This window comes from Carcharhinus amblyrhynchos, chromosome 26, assembly GCF_965287045.1.
Source record: "Carcharhinus amblyrhynchos chromosome 26, sCarAmb.v2.hapA, whole genome shotgun sequence".
Taxonomy (NCBI): Eukaryota; Metazoa; Chordata; class Chondrichthyes; order Carcharhiniformes; family Carcharhinidae; genus Carcharhinus; species Carcharhinus amblyrhynchos.
In genome coordinates this window covers 20704747-20711080 of record NC_137349.1, presented here as the reverse complement: position 1 = coordinate 20711080, position 6334 = coordinate 20704747, and positions in this window count along the sequence as shown.

Genomic DNA, 6334 nt, shown 5'->3' with positions numbered 1-6334 from the left:
TCCAATGGCACCTTTAGGCAAACAGAGACCAAAAACTCAAATCTATTTGACAACCTCTGCTATTTTCCACACACGTGGTTTCCTGTCATTATCAATGCAGATACTCTTGAAGTTTTCTATTTTCTTCCCACCTAATTTATTGCACCTAATGGGCAATAAAACTGACCTCTTGGTGGGGGGGGCGGTTTTGAAGGAGGCCATTTTGCCCACTGGCCTGCACCGACTTCCTGATAGAGTATCTTAGGCAGGCCTTACCTTTATCTTATGTAACAGTCTTTGGTGCGGCATCTTGTCAAATGCCTTCTGGAAACCCAGATAGACCACATCCACAGGTTTCCCATTGTCGTCTGTGCATGTAATGTTCTCAAAGGATTCCACCAAATTAGTCAAACATGACCTGCCCTTCATGAACCCACGCTGCATCTTCCCAATGAGACAATTGATATCCAGATACTCCTGGATATTTAGCTGCCAGTTGTGACCATCCTACAACCATGTCTCAATAATGGCTACCAAATAACACTCATTTGCGATGATTTGTGTCATCAACTCATTTACCTTGTTTCGAATGCTGTGAGCATTCAGATAAAGTGCCTTTATGCTAGTTTTTGTACCTTCTTTTTGAATCCTAACACTTTCATTAATAACATCTGCCGAGTTCTCCTTCTTTGAACTTTTTTCCTTATTTTCGATGTAGTTGAACCTTCTCCCCACATGTTAACCCGCTGCTTTGCTTTCTATTAACAGTTAAACTTCCCTAGTTTTGCTATTCCCTTCCCCCCAGCTTTTGCATTTTAGGGATTCGATGGTTGTATCGTTCAAAGGAGAGTTTGATTTTGTTTTTCCAGCCCTCACCCTCATAAGGATATGCAACACGACATCGACCACCTCTCCTTAATCCCTGATGTCCCGTCCTCTTGGCTTCACACTCAACTCCTTCAGTGCGTCATTTAGGCCGATTTGCATCCGATAGTCGAATCCTCTGCTAAGTGAAAAACTCCACTCTGGACACTGTTCCTCTGAAGCACATTGACTTCTTTGAAGATCAGCATTCAATAATTTGCTTCTCAAGTTCAAAATCCAGATTCTGCAACTTTAACCCTTTCCTGCTATGTGTAGTTGATGTTAAATCCGACCACTGTCCCTTCAACTTTTGCAGGCCACTTTGGCATCATTAATGACAATGCATATTTTTAACTTGTATCTTATAATGCTTTTTCAAATCCTTGTCACCTGTGTTACATGTGGCTCTGAATAAAACAGAAAACTACCACTGTTCCAGCCTTCCTTTAGCAGTACATTTTCCAACTGGCCACATGCAAGCTAGCCAGGATACATTAATGTTATTTAGCCTACAAAGCTCATGCTAAAGGTCATGCTTAATTCATTACTTGATATAATACTATGGTCAAGAACTTCATGTTTCTAACTGTCCAGATCACCAACCACATTTCCTAGTCCTCAATGCTGACGCTACAGTCAAGAAAGCCCACCAACGCCTCAACTTTCTCAGGAGGCTAAGGAAATTTGGCATGTCAGCTACAACTCTTACCAAGTTTTACAGATAGAAAGCATTCTTTCTGGTTGTATCACAGCTTGGTATGTCTCTTGCTCTGTCCAAGACCGCAAAAAACTATAAAGCGTTGCAGATGTAGCCCAATCCATCACACAAACCAGCCGCCCATCCATTGACTGTCCACACTTCCTGCAGCCTCAGAAAAGCAACCAGCATAATCAAGGACCCCATGCACCCCAGACATTCTCTCTTCCACCTTCTTCCATCAGGAAGAAGATACGAAAGTCTGAGGTCACATACCAACTGATTCAAAAACAGCTTCTTCCTTGCTGTCATCAGAATTTTGAATGGGCCTACCAAATATTAAGTTGATCCTAACTATGACTGTAACACTACATTCTTCGCTCCCTCCTTTCCTTTTTCTCCTATGTACTCTATGAATGGTATGCTTTGTCTGCATAGTGCGTAAGAAACATTACTTTTCACTGTATCCCAATACATGTGACAATAATAAATCAAATCAAAAATGTACTTAAATAGTATGTTTGTATAGTGCACAATAAATAATACTTTTCACTGTATACCAATACATGTGGCAAGAATAAATCAAACCAAAAAAGTACTCGATGAACGGTATGTTTTGTTTGTATGGTATATAAGAAATAATACTTTTCATGGTATCCCAATGCATGTGACAATACTAAATCAAAAATGTACTCAAACGGTATGTTTTGTCTGTATAGTGCACAAGAAATAATACTTTTCATTATATACGAATACTTGTGCCAATAATAAATCAAACCAAACAATATTAAACACAGCTTCCATGTCCTTTTATACATAAAATATAGGCTGGAATTTTCAGTGCCAATGAGAATGCAGAATTTTGCACTCAGCCAAATTTCCATGAACAGCAGCAGGACCAGAGAATCCCACCTCTGACCTGAGGTCAGAGAATTCTGGCCATAGTAACACCATACCATAATCATCAATATGAGGAACTATCCCCATGCGAATGGAATAGGATTGCCTCTGCTTATTTAGGCATCACACGTATGGTTTCTTTTAGTACTTGCTGCCCTCCATCACATAATATGTTTGTCCTATATCCTACATTGTCATTAGTCCTACATTGGAGACTACAACTGAATTTTCAGATCTTTTCCACTAACTTAATGTTGCGCAACTGCTTCAAGGGTTTATGGAAATACTTGACGTTATTGATTTGATGTGTTATGTTGTGGCATTATTCTTTCTCCTACTGATATGGTAACTCAATCATGTAATGATGACTACTCACACACAGCCAAATGCCTAATCCGGCGCATGTTCCCTTGTAGCCCATTCTTAGTGTATTGCCCATTAGAATTCTCTAAGTTACATCTACAAATGCTTTAAACAAAGCTATGTTAATGAAAGGCATCAGTCACTTGTAACAACTGAGCACCATCCGCAGACAAATCAGGTTCTCTAAGTTCTGTAATTAAAAGAGGCTCATCATCAAACAAATCTACAACATAAACCCTAACACTTTGTTCCTCACTGAATCTTTGAGGCCTTTGGGGCGGCAAATAATTTAGAACATTTTAGATTGTTTTCAAAGAATTGCCCATCTAATGGCGAACCTGGACAAAGAATCCAGCCACAATGGATAGGTAATGCAAGGTTTTTTTTAAATTTTAGCTCTGACCCAGAGATAAGAATTCTTTTACAAAGTTACACAACCTCCTAGTGTACTTATCAAAGTTTTTGCTCTGTCTCCTCTGTTCTAAACAGTTACAAACTGATGTCAATCTCAGCAGGTTGCTGATGTGCTGATACTGCTTAACTTCGTGAGTCCAATCTATCTGGGCAATTATTCAGATGGATTGTGCAAACCCTCACTACCCAGTATTCTGCTTGGTACTGGATTCTGAATCAATCTGAGAAGAAATCACTTATGTTTCATTTACGTTTATCAGCGGCACCTATTTCCAACTGATCGGTTGCAAATCGGCGAAGGTGCGCTGTTACAACTGGGGTGGGAGGAGTGTGCGGTTTGACTCATTCCATCACTCCACAGATTGCAGTATTAATTTAAAAGTTTGATTCACTCAACAAAATGGTCATTAGTTTACCTTCACTGTCATTTGATCCAGAATCAAAGTGGCTATAATCAAGCATCTTTCGGTAAACTCAGAATGATTGATTTATTATAAAGCAAAACTTCCTGTTATTAAAACAAGTCTTAGGAGCTGGTTGACACAATTGTACTCTGGAAGTACAACTATCTACCCCTTCTTAAAAAATTCCCCAACATGCACACGTGTGCACGCACACACACACACAAATAAAGAAAGAAAAACAGATAGGGTCTCTGCAGAGAACGGCTTTGGAGAATATGCTTTGGAGAATAAAGGATAAAGTTCGCATGGGTTGTGATGTTATTGATCTGGAGTTCCCTCGTGTGACGATGGGCTGCTAAGTTGCAGTAGGTGCTCAGAAGTTCTCACCAATGGAGCTTTGGTGTGGTGGAGAATATAGGGCTGGATTAATCCTTCTCATCTCAGCTTTTCAGGGTTCCAACTGCAGAGAAGTTATACTCAGCTGAGGATTCTCTCGCTGCAGGGTGATAACCACAATCCGAATTTTAGGCAAACACACACTGATTGGAGTGTTTGAGATCACATACTGATTTCAAAAAGATGGAAATCATGTGATTACCAGTAAATAACTAGCGTTTGCCAGTGTTTTCCCCATCAGTTAAAGTGACTGCAGTGCAAAGAAATACACAGCTCATTCTCCCTCAAGCACTCTGTTGGTTAGATGATTTTTTTTTGGACAAAGTAGGCTCATTCTCAGTCCAAAGGCAAACTTGTGACCCTCACAAAAAAAAACTCTGAATCAGCATCTAAAAGTCCAAAATCCAGTTGGTGGAGATATGGGCCAGAATTCTCCAGTTGTTCACCCCAACAGGATTCACCAATCCTGCCAATAGCGCACCCCTGCCTATGGGTTTTCAGTGACATTGATGAGGAATTCCATTGACAGTGGCAGGACCGGAGAACTGCCCCCCCCCTCCGTCCCAGCCAACGAAGGGCATGCTGCCTTCCACTGCCAAGAAACACACAGCCGGGAGGCCTGAGAATCTGACCCATGGTTTTTCCAACAGTGAGTCTCTTTGCTAAAACCTTACACAGCTACATGAGAGTTTAAATCTCCACATTCCCCACGCTCCTTTTTGTATAAGATGACATGTCATGGATACATAATCACACAGAATGGATTCTGCCCATTCGGCCCATCGAGCCTGCTGTATCATTCATTTTGATCAAGTCTGATCATCAAATTCAACATCCTAATCTTATCTTCCACCCATACCCCTTGATCCCTTTGGCCCCAAATGATATATATCATTTCTACTTGATTAAGAAGGGCAAAAATAAAGGGGAAGGAACTCAAGATGCAGGCATGACTTGGCAGACACTTGACAGAATGAGATAACCCTTGATGTCCATCTGGTGACAGCTAAACAAGACTCCATGTGCTAACCTTCCAATAAATCTGTTTTGGAGTGTACTTGGTGCTGTAGCTGATTAATACTGCCAATGGCTTTGTCAGCCTTATTGCATGCCATTGGAACATGTTAACACTATATTCTGGCCCTCCATCTGGCTCTCTGCGAACTGGGATAACTCCAGAAAAAAGTTTCCTTGCAGCTGTTTCCAACTAAGTGGAATGTTATCTGGAAATCCGGTTTTGTAGCGTCTCAACTGGTGTGACTAATTTCCTGCCTAATAATCAACCCTGCCGTGGAGCGAGTGGCCATGTAGCAACGCGCTGACATGGCTGCACAACAGGTCAGTTGGTGGGAGTCATCTTCGGGATCACAGGCAGAGCATGTATCTATCTAACTGTTGAACCAAGCATTAAACCTTCTTTATGGGAAGCCCTTGATGTCAGTGTTTTAAGGAGCTCACAACATTCTACACCTTCCATTCCTACTGACGTGTGGCAGCATGCAAACTATGGCATTGTTTGGTTGTAGTTCTTTGGAAAACCACGTGGTATTATGGTCTGTCAATTCTTCACATGCATCAGTGCCAGGGGACAACTGTTACAATCTAACCTGAGATCTAGACCATTCACATTGGGCAATCATCTGCAAAAGAGCTGTGTGCTTACTTCCATCACCAGATACAGATGAGTGGATGCCAGAAGACTGGCACTGCACAGCCAATGCACCTAACCAGCACGTCTTTTGGACTGAGGGAGGAAACCAGAGCACCCAGAGGAAACCTACGCAAACACAGGAAGAACATGCAAACCTTTCTCAGTCAGTGGCCCAAGCTGGGAATTGAACCCGGGTCTCTGGCACTGTGAGGCAGCAGTGCTAATCATTGTGCCTCCGTGCCATCCTGCTCCTGCCTGCTTTAGAGCATGGTGCCTTCACCCACTGTCCACCCTGATAGAAATACAAACCGTGTGCAGAGGAATGGTGGTGAAGATTGCCACCCCCATTCTAACACTGTAAAGCACCAGAAACTGCTGAGCGCAGGGGGGGCATTCACAAGATTAAAACCAGCCTCAGGAGCTCACAAATCACATTCAACTCTCTGTTATCGAGCTGCATCCATTTCTCATGTACGTCCCTCCTTTACAACCTAAGAAGTGAAATCGCGAAACAGCAAATAGGAATGCTTGTATGAAGGAATAAATGGAGAACGGCATTTACTGTAAAATATCAGCAGTGTGTGGAAGTATTTTAATACGGTAAGACACTTAGAGGGTTTGAACTGCATAAACTGCTCTGGCTGAGTTTATTATGCCATTTTAAGC